This window comes from Schistocerca serialis, chromosome 4 (genome assembly GCF_023864345.2).
Source record: "Schistocerca serialis cubense isolate TAMUIC-IGC-003099 chromosome 4, iqSchSeri2.2, whole genome shotgun sequence".
Lineage (NCBI taxonomy): Eukaryota > Metazoa > Arthropoda > Insecta > Orthoptera > Acrididae > Schistocerca > Schistocerca serialis.
Window position 1 is genome coordinate 735,344,576 of NC_064641.1, and position 21,556 is coordinate 735,366,131.

The 21,556-nt window shown below is 44.1% G+C and overlaps 1 non-coding gene across 1 annotated transcript; it reads left to right on the forward strand.

Annotated features, from left to right (window-relative positions):
- The first annotated feature begins 20,038 nt into the window (after positions 1-20,038).
- On the forward strand, positions 20,039-20,113 carry Trnal-caa (transfer RNA leucine (anticodon CAA)). The gene has a single exon. It is a non-coding gene; the product is annotated as a tRNA-Leu (tRNA).
- Positions 20,114-21,556: the final 1,443 nt, after the last annotated feature.

Genomic DNA, 21,556 nt, shown 5'->3' on the forward strand with positions numbered 1-21,556 from the left:
GATCAGTAGTTCAGTTAACTAAAAAATCATAATTATTTGCAGTCAGGCATTTTATTTCTCATGTACTTGACGTTCAAAATGAAACATGGCGCTAGTGTACTAACGATTCGTGGAAGTCTAGCGCGATGGACGCTGGTAATAGGATATATAGCCCTATATTTCAATACTGTTCTGACGGTATTTGTTTTAACATTAATCACGTACAGACTGCGTGTCTTATTTCACCTAGTCAGGTTGCATGTCTGCGCAGAATGGATGTTGAAGCAGCAAGAAGCTATCGATAGACGACTCGTTTTTGCTAGTTTTTTCAGTACAGACAGGTAAGCAGACGAAAGGATGGATACAGCGACGGAACCTGGTACGAAAGCTTCAGTTAGCGTTGATTACAGAAAAGTTCCGGCTACTTTGCCTTACAGCTGTAGTGCGTTTTTTGGGTGTTATTACGAAACGCTTCTGGGGGCTACGAAGATTTCATTTGCAGTATTCCACTTACTTCAAAAATTTAAAATGCTGTCACATATACTCGTTAGGCAGTATAGGCTTACGTTACGCATTTAAATATACGTCTGTCCGTCTCGGTAGCTGCTTGGCCAGCACGAAGGATTGCTAACCAAAGGGACCCTAGTTCGATCCCGGCCAGGTTGAGATTTCCTAAGTTCGGGGACTTGATATTGGTTGTTGTGTTGTCCTTACCGTATCGTCTTAAATGACATTCCACTGTTGAGATGGCTGTGCGGGCATATCCCGAGAGCCAATAAAGAAATGGCAACCTGTTAATCTTGAGGCAGCGTATTTGACGGTGCGGAAATACTCAGATATTATTCATCCGGTATTTGAGAATGAAAGCACTTGGCGACTTTCAACAAACTTTACATATAATTCAGACCTCTACGTAACTTTTCTCGCTGACGCCCCAAACAGGACGATTAACAGCAAAATGTTTAACGCTTACCACATTTACACTGTTCATACACCAAAACCTCAGCATCAGACATGAAGTTTTAATTTATAACTTCTTTACTATCGAGTCTATTCGCAAAACAGTTTTCAGATAATATCCACACTCGTATACCACTGAATGTACCAGCAAAGTTATATCATTCTACCAGGACGACATTCAGTTCAGGACATGCGACTACATAAACACTGACATATATGAAAAACTTGGTTTTGCTCGAAATAGAGGCAGATTACCCAGCCTATATTCATCAAGTGTTTCATAATGATTAGCACTTCCAACGAACTGTAATTTCAAACATTTTCTAAACTTTTCCTCGCTTACATGCTTAATGTCAAATATTTAACACATTAAGACATTTATAAAGTAATCAAACGTTTGAAGCAATTTATTCATGGTAGTTCGATTCTTTAAAGAATCCAGGATTCACTAATTCTATGTATATTACATGCTGTATTACATGCAGTTTGTGGTTTGTCTCGCCATCGTGGCCACGCCGCCCTTAGTCACATGAAGGTCACTTTGTTAGCAGTAATGGACAGCCTGTCAGGTTCCTATCAAATAGTAAGCGATTATACTCCCTCCGTAACAGAAGTGATCAAATCGTGGTGACAAAGTTACGATCGATTACGAAGAAAGACGGTTTGTAACCTGATCAAATTTCCAGAATTTGGGTGCATCAGGGAACTGCAATGAGACGCGTTGATTGTGGTCATGTACCAGTGGGGTGATATAAAAACATTCTATCATCCTACGAAACAGTCAAGATCGCAAATAACCATTTATTTAAAATTGACGAACGAAAAATGGTTCAAATGGCTCTGAGCACTATGGGACTTAACATCTATGGTCATCAGTCCCCTAGAACTGAGAACTACTTAAACCTAACTAACCTAAGGACCTCACACAACACCCAGTCATCAGGAGACAGAGAAAACCCCTGACCCCGCCGGGAATCGATCCCGGAAACCCGGGCTCGGGAAGCGAGAACGCTACCGCACGACCACGAGCTGCGGACAATTGACGAACGGTTTCGTTCTTTATGCTGGCCATATTCGGATGCACAGCGCCACACGCCTAAAGTCGGCGGTGCATGGCACAGTTACGTGATGACACGGTCGAAAAGTAAATTATAAAACATTATAGCTGCTTAGTGTCTTGTGTAGTAAGAACATGCCATTCCACTGAGACGATACCTTCCTTGGATGGGTTCATTACGCTGGACTAATAGTTCAGCAAATGATTCTCCTCTTTGCCTGGAACTAGTATCTCTTGCCGGGCAAACTACATCCATCAAAAACATTACACTATAAGGCTTTTGATTTATTTCATTGCTTGTTATACATTGTCATCATGCGAACAACTGCCACGTACTACACGAAACCATTAAGAAAACCAAAAACTAGCAATCTTCTAACATATGGAACACTGACAGTGAAACGCTAAGTAACAGACAAAAAACAAACACCGTCCAAACAGGCCTTGAAGGCCCAACGGTATGGAGCGGCCGCCGAATCATCCCCAGCCCTTAAGGTACGTTGTCCAAGACGCGACGCACACTAGCGACTGCGACGGGTCGCTATGTGACGTCAGAAGTTGCCTGCTGGCGCATGCGCAGTTCGAGTTTGGGATGCGACGCGCGACTGTTGCGGCAGCTGCCGCAGCACTGCACCAGTGAGCAGTGTTGCGACGGAAGTCGCACGACACAAAGACGTACGGCTGCCAGAAAGATATCGAGCCAGTCAAGGAAAACTGAAATGAGCCACTCACAGGATGTGATGCTCTGTGAGCTGGTCTCGCAACATCCTTGCCTTTACGATTTGAAGAACCCTAAATATAGAGACACTATGTTCAGAGACAGAATTTGGGAAGAAATTGGTGCACAGTTGAAACTGGCAGGTGAGTGAAATATATAATATTTTCCCATTAATGCAAATTTTTCAGGCCTGTTGTGAAAATCAGTATAATCCATGCAGATGTAGAATTAGAATGATGAAAATGAACTTGAAGGTCAATTTTCGCAATACTCTTTTTTGTGACGATAAAAATTGAAAACGGCAAGTACATTATAAAATGAACAATCTAAAGTACAACGAGAAAGTTACATTTTACAATACCTTCACTTTGAAAGTAAACGGTAAATTGGTGTCTTGATGATACCTTCTAGTTGTGAAAAACCACCACCAGATTGTTGTACAGCTTTCTGTAATCAATAGATGTTCGTTTTTGAGGAAGGCGTTTCTCAACAGATTGCGCAAACAGTATGCTGCAATAAGTAATTTGTCACATTCACTTCAATTCATTGGTAGAAGATGGTGCTCAAAAAACTTGTGCCAAAAGTGCACTACTGTTTTACAAGGCCCTTCTGGTCTGACTCAGTTCACAATTGAAATTCGTCTTTTGTAAATCCTGGAGTCATCTTTTGAGTGCAGCTTGGCAAGATTAAATGTTCATGTCATCCATAACGATGTATGCTGTCAGGATATAAGAATATGGAAGTTCATTTGGATGGGAATAAAGAGTCAGTCGGCTATGAAAGTTGCCTTAGCTTGTTCCAAAAGTTTCTGCATGGGAGAAACTGACAAGTATAATTTGGGGAAATTTTGTGAACAAGCACGGACGTTATTTCTTCCACATTTCTGCCAATGTATACTGTAGACGTTCAGAATCAAAATTCTAGAAATGTTTAAGGTGTAACCCTATCTTGTTGTCAAGAACTTGAAACAATGCAATGACGCTAGCGTGCGCTTATTGTTAATAAACTTATCTTTCATTGGAATTTTAGGTGAAATGTGCAAAAACAGATGGAGGAATATTCGGGACTCGTATCAGAGAAATAAACGAGAAAGAAAGCTTGGAACAGGTTCAGATGCCTCAGCAAAACCAAAAAAATGGGTCCTGCTTGATCACTTGGCTTTAAGAAACCTACATTTCGTGGCATTTTAAATGAAATTGTCAAGAGCATATGGAGAAATATTAGTAACTCATACCGGAGAAATATGACATAAAATGGTTTCATTAGGTCCAAATGTGTCAGCGAAACAAAACAAATGCATTCTCTATCGTGTGAAGACCACACGATTCTCGTTGCGCGTCGACAGAACTGGCGGCTAGTCGCGACGCTCCCGGAGATATATGAGCCCAAATCTCGGAAACGGAGATCGATATCTTTCTGATCTCAACTTTAAAAATAATTTCGATATGTTAGCTTCTTTTCATCGGCAGCGATGTATGACCTAACGTGAACCATACGTAAAGTAGCCAGCGACCACATTTTTCACTGTACACAATTCAAATTTTATGCAGTAGGTTACTTGTAAATTAAGTACCGGAATAACTGTGACGAATATCCGAAAAATAGACACCTCATTATCAAGCTGTGATGTGAAACTGTAAGATACGCAAACATCAATTTTTTTGTGCCTTTTACTTTCCTCACAATTAATAGAGAAGTAATATACAGCGATAAAAACGTGCAAAACCGGAGAGATACTTTTCAATTTTTTAAAGTAAATGGAGAATCTGTATCGAAAAACTAACTCTGGGAGCCGATGTAACATGGTTGCATTAACATACAGTATTTTTTACAGCAAGAAAATCGGAATTCTTACTTTTCTTGTGTATTTGAATCCGCCGCCGCCGACCGGAGCTTGGGAAACAGCGACGACTCCAGTCGTGTTGCGGCCGTGTCGCCGTCTGCCAGGGTGGGAAAAGAGGAGGGGGCAGCGTCGCAGTCGCAGCCAACTGTCGCGTCTTGTACAACGTAACTTTAGGCGTCACCCGATGCGGATATGGAGGAGCATGTGGTCAGCACACCGCTCTCCCAGCCGTTGTCAGTTTTCGTGACCGGTGCCGCCACTTCTCAATCAAGTAGGTCCTCTAGGTCCTCAATCGACTTCACAAGGGCTGAGTGCACACCGCTTGCCAACAACACTCAGCAGACGCCCCGGTGAACCATCAAACTGCTATCCAAGCCCGACAGCGGTTACCTTCAGTGATGTGACGGGAACCAATGTTACCACTGCGGCAAGGCCGTTGGAATAATTAATAGACAAAATTTTCAAAAAAAATGGAAACATACTAAAACAGACGATATAACATCAGATAATACAGAGATTTCATAACAGGCTGAACACACTACCAAGAAGAATAAGAACAAGAAGAAACCATCAGGATTACAAAAGGCGATAATTAACTGACACTACAGTACAAGAATAGATAAACTGAAGAAAGAACTGTTAAGAACAAATGGTACAGTGTAATACGGACACACAGACAAACACATCAAGTAACAAATGCCGTATATGATCAAAGGTATCCGGACACTTCTGTATAATGCAGAACTGACCACTATATGTCACGGGAGGCAGAACCTAGAGTATAAAATGTGGAGTCTTGTACCGAGGGAGCAAGGGAGAGGATGTTGTTATGGGTGGCCGGTGTCCTCTTTCTACAACACAAACGCACACGTGGAGTAGCACCTTATTTACTTGTACTGGATACTTAACTTGAATAGAGGCCTTGTATTGTGGTACATGCTCAACAGTAACAGTGCTGTTGCAGATAATATCGGTAATCATCATAGGCTGCACCACCCGTTCCTTCCATCTCCATGACTTCTACCTCACCCTTTATGGTCATCCCATCCAGCTCACCCCCACCCTAAGATACGTTGGCTTCACCCTTGACCGTCACCTCACCTGGACCCCTCACCTCCTGACCAACCAGCAGAAAGCCCATTCTCGACTCTGCCTCCTGAAACTTTTGTCTGGCCGGACATGGGGATTGCATCTTTCCACCATCCTCCACACCTACAAATCCCTCATCCATCCTATGCCAGCGATTCCTGGATCTCCACACCCACCTGCTTTTACAACGCCCTCCAAATCCTCAAACACCATGTGCTCCATCTTGCCTTCCATATCCACCTTCCTTCCCCCACACCGTTCCTGTACAATCTCATCCCCTTCCTCCAACATCTCCGCATCCTTTACACTGTCCGGATTCTTGATCCTTCCCACCCCCTGATTTCCTCCTTCCTCTCTCCCTCCCCCCAACCATTGCCACGCCTCTATCACTGTATCCCTCCTTCTCTCCACCTCCATACCCTCCATCTCCTTCATTAGGGCAATTTCCAGCACCTCCCCTCCTGGATGTTGAACTTTGCTGTGACATCTACTCTTCCTTCCAGCTGTAACCTGGCCTTGTCCAACCCCCCTCCCCAGGGTCCCTTTTTTCCTCTCTCCTCCTCCTCCCAGAGCGGATTTTCCTCCTTCCCTCCCTGCCTGGCCCTCCTTCAGCATGCCCCCCCCTCACCTCATCCCCCTTTCTCTCCCCACTTCCTCGCCCCCTTTTCCCTATTCCCTTTTCCCTTGTCTCCCCCCCCCCCCAGAGATCCTCCCAGGTTTTTATACATTATCAGTGTGATGAGTTAGTGTTGTGTTTCAGTGCCATTCTGCAGTATACTCTAGTGACGTGGTTTTAATTATGTGCTCGACCTGTTTTTCGTCCATGACTAATCCATGCTACGTTGTCCATCACGTGGCTTTCTTAGAGTTTTATCTCCGTTTTACATTCATCGCTTTGTATGCTCTCTTTTCTTCTGTTCCGTCTTTTTTGTTTCTATATTCCGTCACGTTTTCTTCTTTATATTGTTTGACATGTCTTCCCGTCTATTTATGTCTCTCAGCTGAAGAGCAGCGCTTATGCTGCTACCAGCCCGCCCCTGATGGGGAATGGAAATTACAATAAAGGAAAAATAAACTTTAGTCTCGCTGTGGTCACTAATCAGGTTGCTATGTGCTGGCGTAGCCTGTGCTGAACTAAGCCACTGTGGAAATGAATGACAGACGTCAAAGCGAAGTGTGAATCAGTGAGACCATCTGGTCAGTGGCGGCAGCCTAAATACATGCTGCCGAGAGGGTGCTGACGGCTTGTTGCTTGTCAGTGTGTCTCTGGCCTCTCTCGCGATAGGTGCACTTGATCCAATGCCTGCTATTGATCTTCACACTAGATCCTTGCCAACTGTTGTGCTGGCGACAGCTTCCACCAGCACATAAGAAGTGGTGGGGAATATTGTGCAGTCAGTAGAGAAGTGGTAACAGCAGACTAGATCGGTCAGGAGAGCTCAGTGACTTCGAACATTGACTATTTATTGGATGTAAACTTGGTAACCCGTCTAAAGCTGCCCAAGTCCACTGTTGGTGATGTGACTGTGAAGTACAGACGTGAAGGAATAACCACAGCGAAATGGAGACCAGGTAGACCTCATGTACTGACGACTGCTGAGCATTTTGGAGTGTGGTTGTAAAAAATAGCATGAAATCAGTGGAATGAATCACATGTGAGCTACGAAATGTTGCCAACAGTCCAGCTAGCACAATGATTGTAGGTTGGGAGTTGAACACAATGGGCTACACAGGTGGAGCTGCCCCTCATAAACCCAACATTTCTGCAGTCAGCACTTAGCGACACTGGGAGTGATTGGGAGAGATTGATTTGGAGTGATGAATGACGCTGTATCCTGTGGCAATTCGATGGAAGAGTATGGATTTGGTGAATGCATGGAGAGCATTACCTGCCATCATGTGTAGTGGCATCAGTGACGTACGGAGGAGGTGCTGTTACAACGTAGCTGTGTTTTTAGTGGTCAGGGTGTGGTTCCCTTATTACACTTACAAAAACGCTAAATGCGGAAGCATATGAACACATCCAACAACACTGGTCAGAGAAGATGGTTGTATCAACGTGACAATGCACCCGTTATAATGGAGCATCAGAGGCAATGGGTTGTCGACAATTCCTTAAATGGACGGGCCTGTATAGTATCCTGTCGTGAATCGAATGGAACATCTTTGAGATGTGTTAGAACGTCCACTTCATTCCAGATGCAAGCGTCACAGTCCCTACTTTATCTGGTTTTGGCTTTTCAGGCAGAATGGGGCGCTATTCCCCCACAGACAACCAGATCCCTAATAGAAAGTGTCCCCTTAAAAGAATTGTTGTAAAGGCGGAGGATGGACATATCCCTTATTAGTGTCGACCAGTAAGCGTCCGGATATTTCTGATCAGGTAGCGTGTACTGAATATTCAATTTTCCACTTTGGATGCAGGACAAGGAAAGCGAGTCATATTTAACCCTACAACATCAAAACCAGTCAAATAACAAGGAGCAGGAAGAACCAGGGTGCCAAGGTGGTGGATGGATGAAGGACAGAAATTTCAAAACAAAAGATACAGATAGCACGAAGATAGTTGTAGACCCTCTGTAGAGTTGCTAATAGCGCAAGACGATGATGCATCAAACAAGGAAGATGACAGGCAACAGATGCAATTAATATACGAGGCTGACATTGTGGTGTCACCGCCAGACACCACACTTGCTAGGTGGTAGCCTCTAAATCGGCCGCGGTCCATCAGTATATGTCGGACCCGCGTGTCGCCACTGTCAGTGATTGCAGACCGAGCGCCACCACACGACAGGTCTAGAGAGACGTCCTGGCACTCGCCCCAGTTGTACAGTCGACTTTGCTAGCGATGCAACCCTGACAACTACGCTCTCATTTCCCGAGACGATAGTTAGCATAGCCTTCAGCTACGTCATTTGCTACGACCTAGCAAGGCGCCATAGCATTTGATACTATTTTATAAAACATGTACCGTCAAGAGCGATGTTCTCCAATTATGGATTAAAGTTAAGTATTATATCAACTACGTACTTTATTTGCTACTATTAATTCCCTTAAATGTTCCAGACCTCACGCCAGCCTGCGAGAGCTTAAAAGCGTGCATTTCGGCCTCCTCTAGCAACACGGTGTTGGCTCTTCTGCCAACACTTCAGACATCATGCTATTGTTAGCATGAACACCAAATTCTTTACTGGGCATGGTCCTGTTGGAGATTCTATGGCCTTGCCTTCCATCGATCTCTCCATCAGCGTGAGGAAGTGCAGAGGTAAGGCAGTGGCTCTTATTAGGCAGAACAGCAATCTGGTCTTTCACATTTAGGCTGTCTGGATATCGTTTAAGGCGAATGCCGGGATGGTTTCCTTGTGTTCTGGCAACAGCCACAGACTGGATTTCGCAACCCATCAACGGGTGTGCAGCCAGCCGCCTATGAAACCCAGGAGACAACAACACTGCTGGCGCAGCAAGCTGCGGTACCACAGTCTGCCATAGCGGCTGACAATTTCCACATGCTATGGCACAACTCAATGCTTCCTTAGCCATTTACATGCCGGAAGCATGTTCCTGTCACAACATAGCTGGTCAGAGAGACTTCTCGCCAGCAGTTGGTCATGTCTGTCACCATAAAATCACAATGGAGGCACGTAGTGTAAGTCCCCCCCCCCTCCCCCGCCCCAGGGTTTGGTATTAGCTCCTATACTATTTCCATTGTCATTGTATGTCAATGATGTGTCATCGATTATGTCTTACTGCAGATACCACATGTATCTTGATGACCTCCAGTTGTATCTAAGAGCAGAACCAATAAACCATAAGACAGATAACGAGAACCTCAATACCGAGCTCTGTGCACCATCAAAATGGGCACGAGATGAGATGTAGGGTTAACGCTCAACCGATTCAAAAACCAAGCGGACTAGTTGATCATTCTAGGCTCCTTAGCCCGAATTATCGGAAAGCTCTACCACCTTTGACACTCTATAATACACACATCAACGTCTCTCCTTCTGAAAAGAGCCTAGGAGTAATAATAGCTTAAAATCAAAACTGGACTGAGAACGAACTGCACTGTGCAAGAAGGTTTCAACAACACTCTAAGCCCTACAAAAATACAAAAAGTTCTTCCTTCTTGACTTTAAAAACAAACTTGTCAAACTCTTATATTTGCAATTGTTGATTACAGCGATGTTATCCTTCAAGGCCTAGCTCGGGAAAGATCACGGGGCGTGGAACTGATTGTGAATGCTTGTGTCCTTTATATCTGTTGTGTTCGACACTTCGATCATATTTCATCATCATATGCACGGCTATCCTGGCTATGTACAGACCCGTTCAGAGATTTTACAGTGCTCTCCTTCTTATGTGTGGCATTGTAACGAGAAGGAAGCGACTGTGCCTTCCTTCTCTAGTTTCTTTATTAGAAAGCTGGTGTCTTGCTGCTTGGGTTGTCCCTCGTCGCAGTAGTTGCGCTCAGGCGCTTTCACTTTGGTAGCTGGCGAACGTAGGCTAACCTGCAGCTCCTCCATACGCCAATGTGGGACAGAAGCAACGTTCCTGGCCAAGTGGTGTCGGCATTGTCAACGGAGTTACAATTGAGAGGAAATTGTCTATTTTTTTCTGATTCCGTGGCCAATCCGAGCTTTTACTGCATCTTTAATCCTGTATTTTCACTTGCAGGCGCCCGAAACACACACACACACACACACACACACACACACACACACAAACGCAAAGTAAAACTGCACCATATTTATCTACTACGACACAAACAAGCCTGACATATAGACACTTAACGAAGTTTGAATCACCACAAGCTCTAAATTACAATAGCAATATGTGAAGTATAGATTTTCATGTATATACGATATTGTTCTGTAGGAGGCCAACCGAGCTACTGATGTGAACAGAAGGCGTGGTATCTACAAGTCTTGAATAATTCATGTAACACGTGCAGCGTATTGTCCATTTAACCTGACATTAGTACTATAACATCACGAATTATGATATAGAAACACTTCTAGTATTGTATAAATCACAATAGATTAAATACGTGTTACAGACGCCAGATACTAAGAGAATAATCAATCGAAATTGGCCAACTGCGTGTAGAAACCGTATACTCAGGGTTCCGTACAAACTTAATTATATGTACTGATAGTTCTTCTCCCCGAGAATCTCTATGATTTTTTCCTACTCTCATTATCAAAACCGGAAAGGCATCGGAACCGGGAATTCTAAGACTTTAGCATAATGTCTAAAGTAGTTTCTGCGACTAGCCCGGACAGAAAAAAAGAAGCGAGCAGAGGACTTCAGTTAATGTATCCAGAGAGGGAATATTTCGTAAAATATTAAATATTTCTCATTTACTTACTGAAACATCAGTACAGCTTATATTTAATGTCCCCACACAGTAATATTTTTCTGTGGTGGTTTTGACGAATAGTGAATGCGATGTAGTTCTAATTGTAGCAATATATTCATATTTGATACAGTTACAGTTTAACAGTTTTCGCACTTTTTCCTTTTCTTGTACAGTGAAACTGTTCTTCCTGCCAAATTTAATTACTCTTGGTCAAGGGGATTTGCCCCATAGTATTAGTGAGTGAGCTCGCGAGTGTCAAAATATCTGACATAAATTATCATGCACTTTGACTGCATTACCTTAGAGGCTCAAAAGTTTTACACCGCAAGAGAACCGTAGGCCTTAGTACGTGACATAGATTTGAACTTGATCCGTCTGCTCGTTCCTGAGGAAAAAGTCCCTTAACAGGGGAACAGACAGACAGAGACAGGCGGACAACAAAGCGAGCCTGTAAATGTTCTATTGTTGTCGATTTAGGTATGGAGCCCTAAAAGTCAACTTAGTGAGTAAGGAATGACAGTAAATCTGCATCTTATGCTGGTATCTGCTATAAATCGAATCTCTCTTTGTTCCTTGGTCAAGTCGACTTAGTTGTGTTACAGTAATGGTATCCATGGAGAAGAAATAAAAACTTGGAGGTTCGCCGATGACATTGTAATTCTGTCAGAAACAACAAAGGACTTGAAAGACAAGTTGAACGGGATGGACAGTGTCTTGAAAGGAGGATATAAGATGAACAACAACAAAAGCAAAACGAAGATAATGGAATGTAGTCGAATTAAATCGGGTGATGCTGCGGAAATTAGATTAGGAAGTGAGACGCTTAAAATAGTAAATGAGGTTTGCTATTTGCGGAGCAAAGTAACTTATGATGGTCAAAGTAGAGAGGATATAAAATGTAGACTGGCAGTGGGAAGGAAAGCGTTTCTGAAGGAGAGAAATTTATTAACATCGAGTATAGATTTAAGTGTCAGGAAGTCGTTTCTGAAAGTATTTGTATGGAGTGTGGCCATGTATGGAAGTGAAACATGGACAATAAATAGTTTAGACAAGAAGAGAGTAGAAGCTTTCGAAATGTGGTGCTACAGAAGAATGCTGAAGATTGGATGGGTAGATCACATAACTAATGAGAAGGTATTGAATAGGACTGGGGAGAAGAGTTTGTGGCACAACTTGACTAGAAGAAGGGATCGGTTGGCAGGACATGTTCTAAGGCATCAAGGGATCACCAATTTAGTATTGTAGGGCAGCGCGAAGGGTAAAAATCGTAGGAGACCAAGAGATGAATACATAAAACAGATTCATAAGGATGTAGGTTGCAGTAGGTACTGGGAGATGAAGAAGCTTGCACAGGATAGAGTAGCATGGAGAGCTGCATCAAACCAGTCTCAGGACTGAATACCACAACAACAACAACAACAACAACAACTCATCAGCTACAGGAAAATAGATAGCTGCCGTTCTGGAGCATTCCAGTCACCCCGATGACCACACTAGTTCACTTGTCACGCGATCGGGTACACTTCTCACCTTTTGCTTTTCGCCTGCATTAGGTCCAGATACCGCTGTGGAAAAAGCACGACATCCTGATATAAGCCATATCGTGGGTGCCCGACGCACTGGACACGCTGTCTCCTAGTCCTACAGGCACTTGACCTTTCATGCAGCACGACCTCAAGACTACGCCGCGAGTACTTATAAACGCAGAAAACATGCCGCCACCGATTTGGAGAATGTGTTGATAACGCTAATCGCCGCCGACTAATACGGCTTAAACGACAGTAGCACTTTAAGCTTCCCCAAAAAACAAGTCAGAAAAAGTTTTTGGTATTTTTTGTTGTTGTTGTTTGCTCGAAATATTCAGCTTTGCTGCGGGGTAGCTAGGCGGTCTGAGGCGCCTTCCACGGTTCGCGCGGCTGCCCCCGTCGGAGGTTCGAGTCCTCCCTTGGGCATAGGTGTGTGTGTGTGTGTGTGTGTGTGTGTGTCTGCGCGTGTGTGTGTTGTCCTTAGCGTAAGTTAGTTTAACTTCGAGTAAGTAGTGTGTAAACCTATGGACTTATGGCCTCCCATAGGAATTTTATTCAGCTGTACCATTTATTCACGTTCTCATGCGACCGAACCAGTTCTACCATTTTTTTAGGTTTCGTGCCTCAGTCAGTAAAACCAAGCCGTTGTAGGATCTCTTTTTCGTTCGTTTGTCGGCGTGTCTGTCCGATAGATAAGAATCCTTTTTCTCAGGGACGGGTAGACGCATCGAGTTCAAAGTTATGTGGCATACTACAGTCTATAGTCCCTTTTCGGCGCAAAAATTGTAAGCTTCTAAGTCAATACAATCAAGAGATTCGACCTTTCATATCGCATATTTTGATACTTGAAAACTCACTCATCAAAACCTACAGGTGCTTCCCGTCGACGTAGAACCATTAAATTTGGCAAGAAGCAAGGTTTCGCTGTAAAAATAAACGAAAACATTCGAACTTGATTAGTTTGTAATTACTTCACAGGAAATAATATTTTTGTCTTTTTTATCCGTCTGTCTGTCTGTTCGCCTTTAAGACTCCTTTTTCTCTGCAATAGTTTGGCGTATGGAGTTCAGATTTATGTCTTATACTAATGTCTGTGGCCCCCTGGGCGATGTAAAAAATTTAAGCTTCTAAGTCAGTGGAATCAAACGATTCGATCATTTGTATCACATACTTTGATACACGAGAGCTCACTCATCTAAACCTGTATGGTACTTCCCGTTGACCTAGAATCATTATATTCGGAAGAAGCAAGGTTTCAGAGAACAAGTAAAGTAAAAAATATGAAACTTGTTAACTTGGAATTATATCACATGGAAAACATCTTTTGCCACTTGGACGTTCATCGAAACCATGACAGATGAACATTACTGCATGCATCTAAAAAAACGTATCTTGCAGTCGTGTTTTAGTGAGTAAATAAAAATGTTTCATTAAATCTTCTCTCTCTACATATATAAATTGAAGTCCCCTGCTCGCTTCTTTTTATATGTCTGGGTTAGTCTGAGGAACTACTGTAGAGGTTTTGATTTGGTCTTGGAATTCCCGGAACCGTATGTTGCCAGTATCGAGATCAATTACAGGCAAAGATCTGTCACGGTCCTTGTGGCTCAACACGTCGGAGGTTCGAGTCCTCCCTCGGGCATGGGTGTGTGTGTGTTGTCCTTAGCGTAGGTCAGTTTAAGTTAGATTAAGTAGTGCGTAAGCTTAAGGACCGATGACCTCAGCAATTTGGTCCCATAAGACCTTACCACAAATTTCCAAATTACAGGCAAAGATCAAAAGCATAATAGATTCTCGATAAAATTATAGTTTTCCAAGAATTTGCCAGTGTCTTGAAGCAACGAAAATCGCTCTCCACGCATTTTTTTTTATCTGACAGAAAGTAACAAAAGCAGTTTGCAGGGATGAAGCAAGTGAACACACGCACGTAGACGTTAGTCTCACGTCTTTCTGCGTCGATTAGCCGCTTGTTCGATGTGCAGTGTGACAGTTTGCGTGATGGTGCATGTTGCTAAGTTTTCTATTGTTCTCCCTGTTTCTATCGAATATTTGTGGCAAACTGATGATCGCATACCATTCACATTAAGTATCCAAGATGCTACTCCAGGCGGGTGTAAAATGAATGTGCGCAACGGAAAATAATAAACGCTAAAATGAAGATTTGGGCCTTTTTGACTACCGCCTGAAGCAGATCTTAGGATCTCTTAATGGACTTTAACATATAAATTATAACCTAAATATAAATGAATGATTAAGGCAACTAATACTACTAAATGATGAACTTTGTTCCTGCTTATACATTTATTGTACATTTAAAAAAAAGCTTTACATTACAAAGCTTACATTTCCTAAGTAAATTTACTAATCCATTGCCCAACTCTGTCCCTTATTACGACTGCGCAATCTAATATCAATAACGCGAAATGAGTGACACCATCTACGTACCAAACACTAGAAGACACTATTTTCAAAGCTGATCTACGGTGGTGTGGAACCTCAGTGGAAATAAACTAACGTGATCACAGGCGTTTAGTTTTTATAGCCCTAATAAATCGAAGCAATTTGCAATATCACCGTACGTATTGCGTCCGGTGCGTCGAAGTGATGGTTCTCCAAGGCGTCTGCGACGATGGAAGAACTCCAGCCACAAATAAACTCTTTCAAACACTAGGACTGCTGAAGGTGGTCCTCTGACTAATATACTTTAATACTGTCTTCTGCTATCTGTGTTCTACAGACGAGAAACGCGAACTCTCAGCCACAAGGACGGAGTTCAGATAACATCTTAACGTAAGTATAGGCAGAGGAAGTGCTCTCAATTACTGAACGCTGCGTACTCAGTGACGACTTCCAACCCAGAGGTCAAGTCCAGAATCGTATAGGTTCGCAATAGCACAGTGCCTAACTGTTCTAACTATAAACTCTCGTGAGAGTAAAGACAGCAACTCCGTCTGTGCCAACAAGGATGATATCGAGCGACCGTCACACACGGGCGCTCACAATGGAAGACCACGTCTCTCCACTGCTGGACTCCCAGCAAGGCTCAGCTCCCTACCAACGTAATTCCGAAAACGAATCATATTCCCGTACCCACGGACTATTCTCCCTCTCCACAGATTCTTCCGAACGCAGACCCACCATATTTTAGTCTTTTGTCGTCCAGCGCAGAAAGTTTGCGAGGAAAACCTATACTCTTACAATGCTACGCTTCTGAGTAAAAATCCTTCGAAATAACCCAGCCTGCGTGGTTTCAGAGATACCGCTTCTTCGTTGCTCTCACCTGCGTCCAAGATTTGCAAAGTTCGGAAGTATTATCTGGTTATCCTTCCAGCCCTACTACAATAGCGGCCGGTCACGAATCTATTGTGCCCCAGCGCTCAGATGTTTCAACGTCCGTCTTGCTACTTGCTGTGTTTAAGCAGGACCAGCACACCTGTGTTGGCCTTCCACCCAGGGCTTGAGTTCCCCCTAACGTTTCATTTGCACTGGCGTTCCAACCTCTTCTAGTATAGGCAATCATTCATTACGCCGTTTTTTTATAAAGACACTAAGACACTCCGTCAACTTTCACACAATAAGCGTTAATAATTATTTACAAAGTGTATATACGATGTACAACCTATCAAATGATATCTAATTTTGGATATAGTTCACGGGAAAGTATGTGGATAATTGCTTGTAAGGTGCAAAATTATAGGCACATTACAAGTGTTCTTCGTTTGTATGAAGCAATTATCCCGACATGTCCAATGCAACCAAGGAAATAAACGATGATTTTCATGGAGGGGCTCCAAGAAGAAGCGTTCTCCTAGCTGCGGATCATTTTGGAACACCCAAACACTTGCCTCTGCTTAGTTTGCGGCTAATTACGAATGTATTTAAGTTGCATCTCCTCTTAGGACGTTGTATGCTGATTTTGCACTTCGTCAGTTGAATTTTTTGTGCAGTATCCAGACGCCTTTACGCAGTGCTGAATTGACCATTACATGTCACGAGAGGTGGACCTACGATTCTAAAGGCAGGCGGGACTGTTGTGTTGGCAGTAGGGAATCAGTAACAGCAGATCTGTCTAGTCACGAGAGCCCAGTGACTTCGAACGTGGACTGATCATAGAATGTCACTCGAGTAACCCCTCTGAAGTTTCCCTTGTTATCTGTTGATGATGTGATTGTGAAATGGAAACGCGAAGGACCAACTACAACGATACCAAGATCAACAGACCTCGTGTAATGACTGGGCATTGTGGAGGGTGGTTGTAAAAAATCGCATGAAATCAGCGGAAAGAATTACTCGTGAGTTGCAAAGTGCTGTCCGCTGTCCAGCAAGTACAACGACTGGTCGTAGGAAGTTAAAAATATTTGGGTACGATGGTCGAGCAGCGCCATATAAACCATACTTTTGTCACCGCTGATCGACGTTTGTGGTGATTTAAAGAGCGACGCGACTGGGCACTCAATCACTGGAAACGAGTCACGCTATACCTTGTGGCTATCCGATTGGAGGCAGTGAGTTTGGTGAATGCCTGGAAAACGATGTCAGCCATCGTGTGCAGTGCCATCAGTACTGTTACGATATGTGGGTGTTTTTCGTGGTCAGTGCGTTGTTCCCATGTTGCACTTAAGAAAACGCTAAATACAGAAGGATATTAACATATTTTACGGTGCTGTGACCTGCGTACAGTAGACGAACCGATGTGAGACGATGACTGATCATATCCACACGAGAATGCAGCCTTTCATGAAGAAACATCCGCGATACAATGGTTTGTCGGCAATAAATTTCCTGAGGAGAGTCGTGACCATAACCCAGTGGAAGAGCTTCGAGATGAATTAGAACGTTGACTCCACTCCAGACGCCGGCGCCTGACATCAGAACCTTCTCTGGTTTCGTCTTCTGCGGAAGAGTGGGCCCCATTTCTCCAGACATTCAGATACCTCATTGAAAATATCCCCTGCACAGTCATACAATCGACAGTGGACACATCCCACTTAACGCCCACTAATAGGTCTCGGAATATTTTTAGTCAGATAGTGTATCTGTCATTATGAATCTAAAGACGATTCTTCCCACAGTTCCTTTATTTATTTGTAATATTACTCGTCCTTATAGTTCGTAAGAGTGAAATTATGTACCTGGAACAATCACGCTTGTCTATCATGATGACTTACGTACTACAGATCTACAGTCATATACTTTAACTAGCAGTCTTTCATTAGGCACACATCGTACTATGGAAAACAGCTGGCCCAGAATTGTCTTTAACATAAAAACTAGTGTCAGTTGTTACCCACAACCTAATCTCAACGTTCGCGTTAAAAGTACTTTTTGACAAGAGATCTGAGGTTTTTAGGCTCATCCCAGGCATCGTGGTTTAAGTTTCCTCTCGTTCTGTTTAATCGTTCCTAGCGAATGCCGTTATTTCTTCAGTCTACGCTCGAAACTTTTCTTATTCCTTTTGCACTACACCTTTACTTGAAATGAAATAAATGTCTATCAGTTCCACTGTCATTTTCGTCTGATATTGATACAACGGTTTGATACACAGTCTAGGACAAAAAAAAAGGAAAGTACGCAACTCGAAAGAATTATTCGGATGGGACGGAAACTGGTGGATGTGATGTACATATACAGATAAACCAAATAATTACAGTTTCAGCAAAAATGGAAGATTTATACAAGAGAAAGAGCTTGACAAATACAAGGAACTAATAGCACCCGTATGAGGCTTATGCAAGAAGTTATTGGTCATGGCACTGATTGATAGAGTTGATGAATGTCCTCCTGAGAGACACCGTCCCAAATTTGCGCGTTAGATAGTCAAAATCCCAAGCCAGTTGGAGGGTCCTGCCCAAAAAATTTTAAACGTTCTCAATTGGAGAGAGATTCTGCAACATAGACGGTCAAGGTAGCTTTTAGGAAGCGCGAAGAAAAGCAGTAAAAACTCTCCATTCACGCGGGCGGGCATTATCTTGCTGAAATGTAAGCCCAGGACGGCTTGCCATGAAGGGAAAGAAAACGGGGGGTAGAATATCGACAATGTACAGCTGTGCTGTAAGGGTACCGCAAATGACAACCAAAGCGCTCGTACAATGATATAAAACGGCCCCTAGACCATTACCGAGCGAGGTGGCGCAGTGGTTATCACACTATACTCGCATTCGGGAGGACGACGGTTCAAACCCTCTTTCTGCCATCCTGATTTAGGTTTTCCGTTATTTCCCTACATCACTTCAGGCAAATGCCGGGATGGTTCCTTTGAAAGGGCACGGCCGACTTTTTTCCCTAATCCGATGGGACCGATGACCTCGCTGTTTGGTCCCCTCCTCGAAATCAACGAACAACAACCGTCCTAGACCATTACACGAGGTTGTCGGGCCGTATGGCGGGTGACGGTGAAGTTGGTAACCCGTCACTGTCCGGGACGTCTGCAGGCGCGTCTTCACTGATCATCGTGGTCAGTAAGACGTGCGACTTATCACTGAAGACAGTTCTACTCCATTCAATGAGATTTCAGGCCGAATGTGCCAGACAGCACCGAAACTGGCTTGTTGGTGAACAGAGGTCAATGGTTGTTGGCGAGGTGCGCCGTGGGCTGAACCCGTATTTCTGTAAGCCGTCTGTTGATGGCCCTTTTGGTCATTGAAGCACCAGCTGCACGTCAAATCGATGATCATGATGGATCTGGAGCTCTGAGTGTGTCGATGACTTTTCCTCGATGCTCTCGTTCTGTCTTTTCTCTAGGTTGACTGCTTTTTTCTTGACGCTGTGTTCGGCCATTCATGACAACATGGTCGAATAGTAGCTTCGCTCCTACTGAAATGTCGATCGATCCGCTATTACTCCAACCGGCTACTTTGAGCTCAACAACACGTCCTCTCTCAAAGGCTGACATCTGGGAATATTGTTCTCTCCCAGAATTTCTGCCCAACTGAGTACAAGGTCAGAAATTCGCAAAGACTTTATGTCCAGTTATCGACATATCCCTGTTCATTATTCTTGTCAGCTGTGCTGTGAAGTTGGACTGGAGAGTCACAGATTGATCCATCGGCCGCTAAAGTTTAGATTTCTATTTTGCGTCGATACCTGTATGATTATCAGTTTGTGACCAATTTGTATAATTCCTTCGTGGCGTGTCGTTTTTTCTCTACCTGGCAGATTAAAACTGTGTGCCGGACCGAGACTCGAACTCGAGACCTTTGCCTTTCGCGGGCAAGTGCTCTGCCAACTGAGCTACCCAAGCACGACTCACGCCCCATCCTCACAGCTTTACTTCTGCCAGTATCTCGTCTCCTACTTTCCAAACTTTACAGAAGCTCTCCTGCGAACCTAGCAGAACTAGCACTCCTGAAAGAAACGATATTGCGGAGACATGGCTTATCCACAGCCTGGGGGATGTTTCCAGAATGAAATTAGTTCTGCTAGGTTCGCAGGAGAGCTTCTGTAAAGTTTGGAAGGTAGGAGACGAGGTACTGGTAGAAGTGAAGCTGTGAGGACGGGGCGTGAGTCGTGCTTGGGTAGCTCAGTTGGTAGAGCACTTGCCCGCAAAAGGCAAAGGTCCCGAGTTCGAGTCTCGGTCCGGCACACAGTTTTAATCTCCCAGGAAGTCTCATATCAGCGCACACTCCGCTGCAGAGTGAAAACATATCATTCTCTACCGTGACTTTGCTTTAACTGTTTTATATGTAATTGTTGTCATTGAAAGAGAGGGTGACTGAAATAAAGACAAAGTTTGCCATTCAGAATGCTGACAGTTGAAAGATCTTCACCAGAGTAATTCAGGATGTCCCTACACAAAAACGGAGGAACGCAATTAGGTTACCGCCTGCCGGTATCTAGGACAACGTTAATATTAATGCTAGGCGGGGCCCGCGGTCGACACAGCATGGCGTTGAATGTAGACTGCACAGCCATTGGATCGCGACGCGGCGATTGATCGGTATCGCACTCTCGAGACGGTCTTCTGTTCTCCAAGCAGGGCGCAGAGCGGCGTCTTCCTCCACCTGCAGCCGCATTGTTTGAAGACGCGCCGCGACGACTTCGCCAAGTTTCTCTGCACTGTGGTTGGGGGGGGGGGGGGCTGGAAGACGGCTGGGAGAGGAATGGGTGGGGAGTAGGGAGGGGGACTTCTACCCGCAGGCGTAGGCGCAGCCACCGGCATCGGTTGCGGTCGGTAACAGAGAAGGCTGCGGGGCGAACCCATGCCAAGGCTCCATTTCCATAATGCTTCCAGAATGCCGCGGATACAGGGATCAACAAGGCCAGCCCTCACAGTGAACCCCAATGAGTTGAGCTGCCGTCTCTTGGAAAAGAAGAAATCGACACGTAACAGTTATGCTGGGCGAAAAGCACGCTAACAACTAATTTTCCGTGACACTGAAAGAAGTCAATTCAGTTCTACATCTACATACATACTCCGCAATCCACCATACGGTGCGTGGCGGAGGGTACCTCGTACCATAACTAGCATCTTCTCTCTCTGTTCCACTCCCAAACAGAACGAGGGGAAAATGACCGCCTATATGCCTCTGTACGAGCCCTAATCTCTCTTATCTTTGTGGTCTTTCCGTGAAATGTAAATTGGCTGCAGTAAAATTGTACTGCAGTCAACCTCAAATGCTGGTTCTCTAAATTTCCTCAGTAGCGTTTCACGAAAAGAACGCCTCCTTCCCTCTAGAGATTCCCCCCCGAGTTCCTGAAGCATTTCCGTAACACTCGCATGATGATCAGACCTACCAGTAACAAATCTAGCAGCCCGCCTCTGAATTGCTTCTATGTCCTCCCTCAATCCGACCTGATACGGATCCCAAACGCTCGGGCAGTACTCAAGAATAGGTCGTATTAGTGTTCTATAAGCGATCTCCTTTACAGATGAACCACATCTTCCAAAAATTCTACCAATGAACCGAAGACGACTATCCGCCTTCCCCACAACTGACATTACATGCTTGTCCCACTTCATATCGCTCTGCAATGTTACGCCCAAATATTTAATCGACGTGACTGTGTCAAACGTTACACGACTAAT